This window comes from Pongo pygmaeus, chromosome 15 (assembly GCF_028885625.2).
Source record: "Pongo pygmaeus isolate AG05252 chromosome 15, NHGRI_mPonPyg2-v2.0_pri, whole genome shotgun sequence".
Taxonomy (NCBI): domain Eukaryota; kingdom Metazoa; phylum Chordata; class Mammalia; order Primates; family Hominidae; genus Pongo; species Pongo pygmaeus.
Window position 1 is genome coordinate 104,695,313 of NC_072388.2, and position 14,801 is coordinate 104,710,113.

Below are 14,801 nucleotides of genomic sequence, written 5' to 3' on the forward strand. Positions count from 1 at the left end.
TCATGGCTTCTGGGGCCCTGGGGAGAGCCCCGCGGGGGTCGAGAGGCCATCCACGCTGATGGAAGGATGTGCACCCGGGCGCTGCCACCGGCCGGAAGCTGGCAGGAGAGCCTGGCCGGGCTACGGGGCGCGGTGGGACTCGGTGCTCCAGAAGTGAATGCTGGGAGGCGGCGAGCTGGGTGTCAGCAGCGCCGGGGTCAACTATGCGTAGGAAGCAGGGACAGGGTCAGCGCCGGCCTCGGCGCCTGGAGGCCGGAGCCAGTTCCCGATCCTGGGGTCCGTTCGGGTCCCGGCCCCCCTAGCAGGCTCGGGCTGAGTGGAAGCTCTAGGTCCCGGGGCTTCCGGCCCTTCTGCGGCTGGGAGCTCTGAGGGCTGGAAGCCGCGTGGCCGCCCGCCTGCCCTCCGGTGTCCATAACGAGCTCGGCAGAGGCGCTGGCACGCCCTCCTGTGGAGGGACTTCAGGCTCGGCCTTGGCGGTTTCCGGCAGAAACCCTCTCCCCCACAACATCCAACTCTTCCTGGGGCCCTTCCACTTTCACTTCCGGGGGCAAAGGCCGGCCCAAACCCGGCTCCACATTCAGCTCTTCCAATGTCAGGTTTGGGGCCTCAGGCGGGGTCGGGGTGATCTGCAGAGGGGAGCCGGCTTCCTCAGCCTCCAGGCAGGCCTCCAAGGGGCTTGCACTGCAGGAGCTGCGTTGGGGAGCACCACAGCAGGCCGAGGCTGAGGGGGTGGCTGTGGCTGCAGAGACTGGATGGTGAAGGTGGAACAGAGGCCCGAGCGCACGTACTTGTTCCGGCTGTTGCGCGCCAAACCTCCAGGGCCTGCCATTCCTGCACCCTTGGGTGTGCCTGGCTTTCCTGAGGCCGTGCCCCCTGGGGGGGCATGTACAGCAGCAGGGGCCACATCTGCCATGGCGGAGGTAACCGAAATCTCTGGTTGGGGCAGGCAGTCCTCACTCAGTGGAGCACTCTGCAACCTCAGGATAGGACATGAACTTGTAGACCAACTTCTGGCTGCTCACCTTCTGGATGATGTTCTTGTTATAGTAGCGAGAGGTGACAGCATGCTGGCAGCCCTCGCTCGCTCTTGGTGCTTCCTCGGCCTTGGCGCCCACTCTGGCCGCGCTTGAAGAACCCTTCAGCCTGTCGCTGCACCGTGGGAGCCCTTCTCTGGGCTGGCCGAGGCCAGAGCCGGCTCCCTTGGCTTGCGGTGTGGAGGGAGAGGCGCGGGCGGGAACCGGGGCTGTGCGCGGTGCTTACGGGCCAGTGCGAGTTTTGGGTGGGTGTGGGCTCCGCAGGCCCTGCACTCGGAGTGGCAGGCCCCGCCTGCCCTGGGCAGTGGGGGGCTTAGCACCCGGGCTAGCAACTATGGAGGGTGCACCGGGTTCCCCAGCAGTGCCGGCCCACCGGCGCTGCGCTCAATTTCTCACTGGGCCTTAGCTGCCTCCCTGTAGGGCAGGGCTCGGGACCTACAGCCTGCCATGCCGGAGCCTCCCTGCCGCCTCCCCACTGCCCCCCGCCGGCGTGGGCTCCTGCCCTGCTGAGCCTCCCGGAAGAGCACTGCCCCGTGCCCCACTGCATCCGGTCCCATCCACCGTCCAAAGGCTGATGAATGCAGGCGCAGAGCGGGGAACTAGCAAGCAGCTCCAGCTGTGGCCACGATGTAAGATCCACTGGGTGAAATCAGCTGGACTCCTGAGTCTAGTGGGGACTTGGAGAATCTTTATGTCTAGCTAAGGGATTGTAAATACACCAATCAGCACCCTGTATCTAGCTCAAGGTTTGTAAACACACCAATCAGCACCCTGTATCTAGCTCAAGGTTTGTAAATGCACCAATCAGCGCTCTGTGTCTAGCTAATCTGGTGGGGACTTGGAGAACCTTTATGTCTAGCTAAGGGATTGTGAATGCACCAATGGGCACTCTGTATCTAGCCCAAGGTTTGTAAATGCACCAATCAGCACTCTGTGTCTAGCTCAGGGTTTGTAAATACACCAAACGACACTCTGTATCTAGCTAATCTAGTGGGGAGGTGGAGAACTTTTGTGTGTAGCTCAGGGATTGTAAGCGCACCAATCAGCACCCTGTCAAAATGGACCAATCAGCTCCCTGTAAAACAGACCAATTGGCTCTTTGTAAAATGTACCAATCAGCAGGATGTGGGTGGGGCCAGATAAGAATAAAAGCAGGCTGCGTGAGTCAGCAGCGGCAACCAGCTAGAGTTGTCTACCACGTGGTAGAGAATTTGTTCTTTGACTGTTTGCAATAAATATTGTTATTGCTCCATGTTTGGATTTAGTCTGCTTTTATGAGGTGTAACACTTACCGTGAAGGTCTGCAGCTTCATTCCTGAAACAGCGAGACCACCAACCCACCAGGAAAAACAAGCAACTCCAGACGCGCTGCCTTAAAAGCTGTAACACTCACCACGAAGGTCTGCAGCTTCACTCCTGAGCCAGCGAGACCATGAACTCACCAGAAGGAAAAGAAGCTCTGAACATAACCGAACATCAGAGGGAACAAACGCTGTAAATTCTGCCTCTAAGAACTGTAGTACTCACCGCGAGGGTCCGCGGCTTCGTTCTTGAAGTCAGTAAGACCAAAAACCCATCAATTCCAGACACAGTACGGCAAGGCCTGGCTGAGCTTGTTGTAATTCACGTTGGTGGTGTTATTGCATAGCCCTGAGGGCTAGGCCACCTTCCTCTGCATGCACCAGTTTCAATTCGCCACCATCCCATGAAGTCCAGGAGATGTGGCCATTGCCTTGCTCTCTCAGCAGCTGCAGCAGCAAGTGCCACAGGGTTACAGATGGGTCCGTCGCTGGGGGAGTGCTCACGCCATCCCAGGGGTACTTGTGTGTAGCGTGGCGGTGGTGCTGGCAATGTTGGCAGCTCTAGAGGGCGGGGGCTCCATACGCGCGGCCCCACCGCCCCCCCAGGCCTGGGTTCCGAGGGGGCGGTGGTGATTGGAAGTTTTTTTTTTTTTTAACCTTTTAAGTAATTGGCTGAGGAAGAACAAAGATTTTTGTGTTTCATGAAGATAACTTGTGCTTCATATTGTTTTTCATTATGTCTTTGACTAATGAAAAAGCTAATTTTTTTTTCCGCAAAGATACTTTTCCGAAGTAGAGAGCTGCCTTTGACTTTGCAAGTCTCCTCAAGGTGTAACAAGACAAGCATGAAAAGTAATGATTTGGGGCGACTTTGCCCTGGTTACATTAATAATGAGATTTGGGGTAGCTAAGAGAAAGAAGAGGAAATATGGACAGGCTGATTAGGCTTTTTTCTTTAATGTTACTCTGGTGGGATTGGTCCTGGGATGAAGGTCCGTGCCTTTGGAGAGGGGGACACCTTTTTGACTCGGGTATGATGGGCCCACCCGTTCTCAGCGGTCCGTCTGCCTTCTCAGTTGTTAGGAGCACCAGATAAGGTCCTTCCCAGGTGGATTCAAGCTTTTCTCTTTTCCAACTTCTGATAAGAATGTGATCTCGGGGCTGGTGTTGAACTGGGAATTCAAGGGAGGAGAGGGTAGAAGACAGACCGGATACATAGTTTTTAAGAAACTGATCCTTTGTCTCAAATGTTGGGAGGTGAGTAGTGGAACTTAAGGCAACCCATGAAGCATTTCATAAGGGGATAGGCTGATGTCTTTTCAGGGAGCCGTTCAGACTCTTAATAGGGCAATGGGAAGACACTTAGTCCATGGTAACTGGGTTTGTAGAATTTAGGTAGGTGGGTTTTTAGAGTCTGGTTCATTCTTTTACTCTTCCTGGTGAGGGTGGATGCCAGGGAGTGTGGTATTCCCACTTTATTTCTAGTGCTTGGGTTAGCCTTTTAATGAGCATGGTAAAGTGGGTCCCACTGTCTGAATCAATGGTCTCTATTAGTCTAAACCGGGGTATGATGTGTTCTAACAGGGCTTTGACTACATTACGGGCTGTTGTGCGTGGGAAGGGGAGAGCTTCTACCCAGTGGGTAAGGTGGTCTACTATCACTAGTAAATACTTGAGGAGGCCTATTGGGGGCATTTCAATATAGTCAACTTGGATGCTTTGGAATGGACTTACCCCTGGATTTTAGGCCGGGTGTGGTGGCTCATGCCCATAATCCCAGCACTTTGGGAGGTCACAGTGGGAGGATCGTTTGAGACTAGGATTTCAAGACCAGTCCTGGTAACTTAGTGAGACCTTGTCACTACAAAAAAATAAAAATTAGCCAGGTGACATGGCACATGCCTGTAATCCCTACCACTCCGGAGGCTGAGATGGGAGGATAGCATGAGCTTGAAAGGTGGAGGCTACAGTGAGCCATGGCTGCACCACTGTATTCCAGCCTGGGTGACAGAGCAAGAGCCTGTCTCAAAAAAGAGATTTTAAACTAATTAGGATTTTTTTTTTTTTTTTTTAAGACAGTCTCACTCTGTCGCCCAGGCTGGAGTGCAATGGCGAGATGTCGGCTCACTGCAACCTCCGCCTCATGGGTTCAAGTGATTCTCGTGTCTCAGCCTCCCAAGTAGTTGGAACTACAGGTGTGTGCCATCACGCCCAGGTAAATTTTGTATTTTTAGTAGAGATGGAGTTTCATCATGTTGGCCAGGCTGGTCTCAAACTCATGACCTCAGGTGATCTGCCCACCTCAGCCTCCCAAAGTGCTGGGATTACAGGTGTGAGCAACAGTGCTGGTCTAATTGGGCTTATTTGATAAGTAAAGTTATAAGGAAAACAAATAGTATTTGATACTACATCTTTAAATTATATTTTTGGATATGTTATTAACGAATGCTTCAGAAATTATATGGAAGTCTTAGAAATCGGATATGTCCTGGTATAATTTTATCAGCCATAATTTCAGATACTGTGTTAAAGTGTTGTATGTTACAGAAATAACCAGATTTCCTTGTCAATTGTATCATTATTATAATGAACTCTCATCAGATCTTTAAAAATGGCCATTTTAAGCCTTTGCCATTCAGTTATTGTTTTCCTTTGATTCTTTTATAAAGTCATTTGCAGTTAGCTACAGACCAAAGTGGCTATTCAAGATTCATGAAAAAGACTCTGACAGTTACTCCGAAATACAGACCGCTGCTGATAGCTTTAAGATCATACCGTTGGACTGTGTAAGAATTTTCAGAAATGGAATGAAAAAACTGATGTCATCAAACTACTAATCCAGCTTCAAACAGAACAAGATTTAATTACATGGGACTGAATGAACCAATGAAGAGAATTTTTTTTTTTTTTGAGATGGAGTCTCGCTCTGTTGCCCATGCTGGAGTGCAATGGCGTGATCTCGGCTCACTGCAACCACCACTTCCCGGGTTCAAGTGATTCTCCTGCCTCAGCCTCCTGAGCAGCTGGGATTACAGGCGTGCACCACCACACCCAGCTAATTTTTTTTGTATTTTTAGTACAGACAGGGTTTCACCATGTTGTTCAGGCTGGTCTCGAACTCCTGACCTCGTGATCTGCCCGCCTTGGTCCCCAAAGTGCTGGGATTATAGGTGTGACCCACTGCACCCGGCCGAGGATAATTTTTAAACGACTTTTTGTTGGAAACATTTGCTGGTTCTTTAATGTTTTGTTTTTCAGATTTTAGAAAACTTTTTTCCCTTAAGCTGTCAATAGTTTGCAGCAATTTGGTAAGTTAAATCTTTGCGAACAGAGAGGAAACAACTATTTTCTCCCTTCCTAATCCCTCCAGAACCCCAAAACTAGTAGTGAGTGTTGTTATTGAAGGGGGCCAGCCCCTCCACACCTGTGGGTATTTCTCGTCAGGGGGGACGAGAGACTGAGAAAAGAAGTATGATACAGAGACAAAGTACAGAGAAAGAACAGTGGTCTCAGGAGACCGGTGCTCAGCATACGGAGGACCTGCACCAGTACCGGTCTCTGAGTTCCCTCAGTATTTATTGATTACTATTTTCACTATCTCGGCAAGGGGAATGCGGCAGGAGAACAGGGTGACAGTGGGGGAGAGGTCAGCAAGTAAAACGTGAGCAAAGGAATCTGTGTCACAAATAAGTTCAAGAGAAGGTACTATGCCCGGATGTGCACGTAGGCCAGATTTATGCTTCTCTCCACCCAAACATCTCAGTGTAGTAAAGAGTAACAGAGCAGCATTGCCACGAGCATATCTTGCCTCCAGCCACAGGGCGGTTTTCTCCTATCTCAGAATAGAATGAATGTATGATCAGGTTTTACACCAAGACATTCCATTCCCAGGGACATGCAGGAGACGGAGGCCTTCCTCTTATCTCATCCACAAGAGGCTTTCCTCTTTTTTTTTTTTTTTTTTTTTGAGACAGAGTCTTGCTCTGTCACCCAGGCTGGACTGCAGTGGCATGATCTGGGCTCACTGCAAACTCTGCCTCCTGGGTTCACGCCATTCTCTTGCCTCAGCCTCCCGAGTAGCTGGGACTACAGGTGCCCACCATCACGCCTAGCTAATTACTTGTATTTTTTTTTTAGTAGAGACAGGGTTTCACTGTGTTAGCCAGGATGGTCTCGATCTTCTGACCTACCTCGTGATCCGCCCGCCTCGGCCTCCCGAAGTGCTGGGATTACAGGCGTGAGCCCCCGCGCCCGGCCAAGGCCTTCGTCTTTTACTAATCCTCAGCACAGACCCTTTACGGGTGTCGGGCTAGGGGACAGTAAGGTCTTTCCCTTCCCATGAGGCCATATTTCACACTGTCTCAGGGCGGGGAAGCCTTGGACAATACCCGGCTTTCCTGGGCAGAGGTGCCTGTGGCTTTCCGCAGTGCATTGTGCCCCTGGTTTATCGAGACTGGAGAATGGCGATGACTTTTACCAAATATACTGCCTGTAAACATTTTGTTAACAAGTCACATCCTGCACAGCCCTAGATCCTTTAAACCTTGATTTCATACAACACGTGTTTTTGTGAGCTCAAGGTTGGGGCTAAAGTTACAGATGAACAGCATCTCAAGGCAAAACAATTTTTCTTAGTACAGATCAAAATGGAGTTTCTTATGTCTTCCTTTTCTACATAGATATAGTAACGGTCTGATCTCTTTTTCTTTTCCCTACACTTATTTTTATGACAATAGAGTTATTTATGAAAGTTCAATAAGAATCTGTTCTCCTTGTAACAGGGCACAATTACAGACTCTGAGGATATTACCAAGGCTTTGACCGGAACATCCTATCTTCAGATATGACCACACAGCTTTAAGGAACTAGGGTTGACTTTATGGAGCCAAGAAACGCCCCCTTGGAAAAATTGGCCTGAGGGTTCCCAGTCTTGCAGGTTGAGTAAGGCAGCCCAGTAACCTCAGGGTATTTTGGGGACTGTAAGAAGAAAGGAACTCACCCAGATCTATAGGTACTGTGTGCCAACTCAGATGGCAAGTCCTTGGTGTGGCTTCCCAGCCTCAGGAAGCCTTTACAGTTCAATCTGAGATTCTTTATGAAAAGCTCCAGCAAAGCAATTTTTTTTTTTTTGAGATGGGAGTCTCATTCTGTCACCCAGGCTGGAGTGCAATGGTGTGATCTCGGCTCTGCAACCTCCGGCTGCCAGGTTCACGTAATTCTCCTGCCTCCGTCTCCCGAGTAGCTGGGATTACAGGTGCACACCACCACCCTCAGCTAATTTTTTTTTTTTTTTTAGTAGAAACGGGGTTTCACTATGTTAGGCAGACTGGTCTTGAACTCCTGACCTCATGATCCACCTGCCTCAGCCTCCCAAAGTGCTGGGATTACAGGCATGAGCCACCACGCCCAGCCTCCAGCAAAGCAAATTTAAAGACAGCCAGTGTGGTCAACTGCTTCTTGTTGCACTTACGTAAACAATCAGGCCAAGTTTAGTGAAACTAGACTTACTTTGCAAACATACCACTGTTATTTGGATCAACATTTGTGGAAATGTGGGAGTGACTGGAGAAAAAAATGATTCAATGCAAAACTGCAGGGCACCATGATGAGATTTCAGCCCTGCTCATTGTTTACGAGGTTTTGTTATTTATCTGCAAACTGGACTGGATCTTGAATTTGTAGGGAAAAGAAAGATCAGACTGTTACTCTGTCTATGTAGGAAAGGAAGACATAAGAAACTCCATTTTGACCTGTACCCTGAACAATTGCTTTGCCCTGAGATGCTGTTAATCTGTAACTTTAGCCCCAACCTTGAGCTCACAGAAACGTGTGTTGTATAGAATCAAGGTTTAAGGGATCTAGGGCTGTGCAGGATGTGACTTGTTAACAAAATGTTTACAGGCAGTATATTTGGTATAACAAAATGTTTACAGGCAGTATATTTGGTAAAAGTCATTGCCATTCTCTAGTCTCGATAAACCAGGGGCACAATGCACTGCGGAAAGCCGCAGGGACCTCTGCCCAGGAAAGCCGGGTATTGTCCAAGGTTTCTCTCCATGTGATAGCCTGAAATATGGCCTCGTGGGACGGGAAAGACCTGACCGTCCCCCAGCTCGACACCCGTGAAGGGTCTGTGCTGAGGAGGATTAGTAAAAGAGGAAGGCCTCTATCTCCTGCCTGCCCCTGGGAATGGAATGTCTCGGTATAAAACGCAATTGTACATTTATTCTATTCTGAGATAGGAGAAAAACCACTCTGTGGCGGGAGGCGAGAGCAGCAATGCTGCCTTGTTATTCTTTACTCCACTGAAATGTTTGGGTGGAGAGAAACATAAATCTGGTTTACATGCACATCCAGGCATAGTACCTTCCCTTGAACTTATTTGTGACACAGATTCCTTTGCTCACATGTTTTCTTGCTGACCTCCCCACTGTCACCCTGTTCTCCTGCCGCATTCCTCTTGCTGAGATAGTGAAAATAGTGATTAATAAATACTGAGGGAACTCAGAGACCGGTGCCGGTTCAGGTCCCCTGGCCCCACTGTTCTTTCTCTATACTTTGTCTCTGTGTCTTATTTCTTTTCTCAGTCTCTCGTCCCACCTGACGAGAAATACCCACAGGTGTGGAGGGGCTGGCCCCCTTCAGAATTCTTCTGGTTTCCTCTAATATCACGCAACAACTCTGCAAACTAATTTTTCCAATTTTTCCCTCACCCTCTGACTTGGAATCAGTCAAATTTAAAACTGCCCTTTTCCTGAAGCCCTGTGAGCTGAAATGGGACAAGCTGATGTAAACTTTAGAGAAATCATCCCCACAGATCCTGTGCGGGCAGCTTCTGCAACACCTGACCTGCAAATCAGGAAGGCCCTTCAGCTGCCTACCTGGCTGCAGCTGAAGGTACTTCAGGACCAGCATCTAGAAATCTGGCCTGGTGCACCCTGGGCTCGGAAACTGCATTTCTAAGTGTTAACCTTTGTTTTTCATTTATTTTCACAGAGTCTCTCCTCTTTGAATGTCCAACTGCTAGCACCATGCGGCGAAATGGCCTCTTCTACCCAGTCCCAACAGAAAATCCAGCTGGTTCTTAATGAATGAAAGGCCACCCAACAAGAAAATGGACTTATATTGTTGGAGGGAAACCAGAATGTCTCCTCTTTCCTTAAACAGGGTGGACTGACAAAGATTCTCTGCTTGGCTAAACTGCAGTCAGGCTCTGGAACCTTCTCCTAGGCTGGCCTGCACTTCCTTGTAAGAAAAAGGCTTTAAAAAGTACCCAGTGGGGTCCGGTGCGGTGGCTCATGCCTGTAATCCCAGCACTCTGGGAGGCTGAGGTGGGAGGATCATCTGAGGTCAAGAGTTCAAGACCAGCCTGGCCAACATGGTGAAACCTTGTCTCTACTAAAAATACAAAAATTAGCTGGGTGTGGTGGCAGGCGCCTGTAATCCCAGCTACTTGGGAGGCTGAGGCAGGAGAATCGCTTGAACCCAGGAGGCAGAGGTTGCACTGAGCCAAGATCACGCCACTGCACTCCAGCCTGGCGACAGACAGAGACTCCGTCTCAAAATAAAAAAGAACCCCGCTAAGTCAGGTTAAAGACGCACTCTTGACATCTGATCACCCTTGATCCTGAGTTCCTCATCTTCCACCATCTCCCAGGTCTGATCACCCTGGTCTGTCTTCAGCAAAAATCTTCCTGGGCTAATTTAGCCAGAACCCTCCTTCCCCGCAATATTTCCTCTTAGGAATGTCCGTCCTCCGAGTTTACCCAGCTCCCTGGCTGTCAATCCCCGCCAGCCCATGCTGTGTTAAGAACTGAGCCCCATCTCTCTCCCCCATGGCCGTGGTCCCTGGTCCTGCCGCGGTGGTCCTGAATCACGCCTGCCTCTCGGCGCTGAACAACTATCATGGAATAATTTTTTCTTCAACGTTTCTAAACACACTCTTAGGAGATGCCAGCAGCCAGCGTGCGGGAGTTAAGACCCTGTGCCCTTTGTATGAAATTGTCACCGCTTGTCCTGGTCTTGAGGGGTGGCTTTCGGGTGTAAACGGCCGGCAGAGGTGAGTAGATGCTCGGAGGCTGCTCCAGGTGTCTTGTTTGTTCCAGGGTTCTTGAGACTCTCGGCTATGAGAACGTGCAGTGGCACGGGTCGGCCGCCGGGGGGCTCCCGAGTCCGGCTCTGGAGTCTGGCCGCGCCAGTGCACCTGCCTGGGCCGGCCCTGACAGATTTTTTTTTTTTTTTGATAGAGTCTTACTCCGTCTCCCAGGCTGGAGGGTAATGGCGCGATGGCGGCTCACTGCAACCTCCGCCTCCCGGGCTCAAGCGATTCTCCTGCCTCAGCTTCCCGAGTAGCTGGGACTACAGACACCCGCCACCACGTCCAGCTAATTTTTGTGTTTTTAATAGAGATGGGGTTTCACCATGTTGGCCTGGCTGGTCTCTTGAACTCCTGACCTCAGGTAACCCACACACCTCTGCCTCGAAAAGTACTGGGATTACAGATGTGAGCCACCATGCCTGGCCTCCTTCTGGATGCTTCTAAAGTCTCTTTGCCTCTGGTGTTGGCAGCTCCATCGGCAAGCGTCAAGGTGTGAACGTGGAGTTTGCTTTTATTTATCCTGCTTGGGACTTGGCCTTGATCCTGACGCGTCCTATTATCAGCGATTTTGGAAAATTCCCAGCCACTGCCTCCCCCGACTCTGTTTCTCCTTTGGGCAGAAGAAGCCCTTGCGGGAGCCTCCATCCAGCCTCCGCGGGGCTGCGCTCGGGCTGGGTGGCGTCTCCTGCTCTTTCTTCGGTGTTACCAGCTCCCGCTCCTGCGTGTCCTCTGCGGTGCCTGTCCCATCCAGTCTTATTTTAGCCTCATCTATTACGGTTTTCAATTCTAGAGGTTCTTCGTAAAACTCAAGGTCATTTCAAAATGCAATGTGCAGTAATTTCCCATTTTGCAGTAATATTTGAATAGCTTTTGTAAGTTTAAAAAACCTCTTGGCCGAGCGTAGTGGCCACGCTGTAATCCCAGCACTTTGGGAGGCCGAGGCAGGAGGATCATGAGGTCAGGAGATCGAGACCATCCTGGCCAACACGAAACCCCGTGTCTACTAAAAATCCAAAAAAATTAGTCGGGCATGGTGGCAGGCGCCTGTAGTTCCAGCTATTCGGGAGGCTGAGGCAGGAGAATCGCTTGAACTCGAGAGGCGGAGGTTGCAGTGAGCCGAGATCACGCCACTGTACTCCAGCCTGGGCGACAGAGCGAGACTCCATCTCAAAACAAAACAAACAAAAAACCCTCTTAAGCACACATTGCATATTCTATGTCTGATACCGCCGGCATTTTGCTTTTCTTTGGGTTCTTATTCTGTAGTTTCTTGTTTCACTGATTCTTGTTTCTGCTTCTTTAGGACTATTTCTGATTTGTGTGTGAGCCGGGTTCCTGGGATCCTGATCTGGGCGCGTCTTTGAGGCTTGCCTCTGAGGTCCGCAGGCCCCACCCAGGCCCCGCATGAGTGGACGGCAGAGCGCGCCTGCCTGGGAGCCCACGAGACTTGGGGCCGGGGACCCCAGGAACCCCTGGAACCCCTCTGCAGCAGAACTGCAGTGGCACGAGACGGCCACCAGGGGGTCCCAATTCCGGCTCTGGGGTCCCTGCTGGGGGTGAGGGGCTGTGGCCGCAGATGCGGACCTGGCAGGGGGACCCGAACCCCAACAGGGCCCTGACCGGCCCCAAGGCTGAGCCTGCCCTGTCCCACCAGCGCCCAGACCCCGATGTTGGGCCGGGGCTTTCCTTTCCTTGTCCCGGCCCTCTGAGGTTCCTCCGCGGGGTGTGAGCTGATTCTGAGCACACGGAGGCCTTCCTCCTCTCTGGGGCTCTGGAGCCCCTGGGGGCCTGCAGGGCCTGGGCCTGGGCCTGGCTGCTGTCCTCTGTGCTCAGGAGGCTTCTCCCACCTGCCCACTTCCGGGCACAGCCCCCAGCCCCACGCACAGCCGCGGGGAGGGCATCCCCAGGGGAGGACCCTCTGCTCCGGAGCCGAGTCCCTTGTCCTCCAGGGACAGTGGCCAGAAGCTGGTGCCTCAAGCTCGTGCGCCCCACGCAGCATCTCGTGGGTCCATTCGCGACCATAGTGAAGACCCGCAGGCCCCAGGCGCGAGCCGGCTCCTGGGCAGGCCGCGTTCTGGGGCTTCCGCGGGGACACTGGGCCACGCCAGGAGGAAGGGTCCTAACCAGGGTCAGGGAGCATCGGATGCTGCCGGCAGAAGTAGGGGGCGCGGGGCCCCACCAAGGAGCCCAGGCCAGCTCCCCCAGCCGCCCCAGCTGCAGCCCTGCGAGGCCCCCAGGCCACAGCGCCCCCACACCCAGGGAATGCAAGACTTCGGCAGAGGCTGGGATCCCGGACCTCAGAGCCCCCACAAGCTGACACGTGTTGGCGGATGCCACAGCCACCTCCGCGGCAGGGGGTGGGTAGGGGAGAGGATCACAGTGCTGGACACGGACCGGGCCCCAGCCCAGAGCCCGAAGCAGAGCCGGGATCTGGCCCAAGAGCACGCCTGGCCCTGCCCCCTGCCTTTGCCCCATCCCCTGCCCGGAGCCGGGTCCGGGAAGCGCCCCGTCGTCGGTGGCGTGCGATGCTGCTGTCGGCCACACGGGGGCAGCAGAGCCTCAGCGGCTGCAGCAGCGGGTCCAATTCCCGGCCGGCCGTCGGGGTTGGGCTGGGCTGGCGGTGCCTGGGGGTCCTCCCTGGAGGCCCGCGTGTGAAACGTCCGAGTGCGCTGGGCCCTGGACACTGTGATGGGTGTTTGGGACACGGGCCTAGAGGACCCCACACGGCCTGCTAGGCAGGCCCAGACAGCCCAGAGTGGGGGTTCCATGGGGGCAGGAGGGGAGAAGCCCGGGTGGTGGAGCAGCTGGGGCGTCCGGGGAAGAGCCTGGGGGGCAGAGGGGCGGCTCCCAGGACAGAGACGCACGTGGAGGGGCGGGGTTTGTGGCGACCCCGGAGCCGCCTCTGGAGCTTCCATCTGCAGGCCTCTGAGGGGCTGGGTCACACGAGGGCCACCAGTGTGAGGTGGACATTTTGTTCTGGGTTTTAGAACAACACTTATAAGCTATAGCCGTTAAAATGGCATCACTGCTGATATCGACTCCCATTCTAGTTTCAATCCAGGCACAGGAGGGTGCCACACACCTTTCTTGGAGGCGCCAGTAAGCCTGGAGACCAGGTTTGTGGTCCGAGGCTGCACCACAAAAGTCCCAAGCCAGTTCCTGCGGGCAGCCCTTCCCCACACTCAGGCTGGGTCAGCCGGGGCGCCTGGGTTCATGCTCCATGGACCAGGTCATTGGGGGCCATTGAGCGGGTGGCCGAGCTGCTTTGCCACTCCTGGATGGCTCCTCTATTGCTCCTGGGGTCTGCTCAGGGGGCCTCCCTCCCTGGGTAGTCTCTCCAGCCAGGAGTTCCACATCTCCTATGATGGCTCAGACGTGGGCACAGTGTCACAGGGCTGTCCTTGCTTGGAAAAAGTTGTCATAGGCCTGCTCTGGTCCAGGGGAGGAGTCCACCCCCTGCCTGGACCATTTGTGAGCCTTTGCAAACGGGCTCCTTCTCATTGTCCTCATGCTACTAAATTTGAAAATCCCCGTTGGCATCGACTGGCCAGGAGTGACAGCGCTTGTGTGTGCATTTTGATATCATTTCAAGTTTATAATGTTAATGAGAAAATTATTCATCCACACTTGTTAAACCACGGGGAGGCAGGCTTTATTCAGGACCACAGTGGCAGGTGTGGCCACCACGGCAATGGGTGTTGCAGAGGGGCAGGGAGAAATGGGACTCAGCTCTGAACACAGCATGGGCCATGGGGGTTTACAGCCAAGGAGCAGGTGGGGGGAGAGGATGGAGAGTGACTCAGAGGAACCGGCAAGGGAGGGGGTTCTGGCTGAAGCGTCCTGCCAGGATCCTTGCTGAAGGCAGGCCAGCTTCACCTGGGGATGGTGGAGGATGAGGCATCCAGTCAGATGGTGAGGGTGGCCCTTATCAAGGGTGATAAGTATCGAGAGTGGGGGCTTCCTGCTACACTATCTCAGCAGGGTTCTTCCTGAAATTTGATTTTGCAAGGAAGTGCACAGCTGGGCCCTGGAGGAGCCTCAGGAGCATAGCTGGGATTTGGTCCAGCAAAGCATCTTTGCTAATAGTAAGGTTGTAAGAGCATTTCAACCCCTGACTCGACCTGCTCCCACGGTGCTGACATTCATGTCGCAAATTGCCACTAGGGCCTCTGAGTGGGTAGAGCTGGAAAATGTATACAGGCAAACATGCACATATAGCTATACATGCACAGACATACATGCACACTCAATCTGTGTCTGCTTCTATATCTCGCTTTACCTGAGAACCCTACGTGGCTGAGGCGGGGCCAAGTCTCTAGAATCTGGGGGCCGGCTGAGACTGCAGTGTCGCCGGACGGCCACGAGGGG

The 14,801-nt window shown here is 52.8% G+C and overlaps 1 pseudogene; it reads right to left on the reverse strand.

Moving 5' to 3' along the window:
- Positions 1–14,579, reverse strand: LOC129012379 (ETS domain-containing protein Elk-1-like; annotated as a pseudogene).
- Positions 14,580–14,801: the final 222 nt, after the last annotated feature.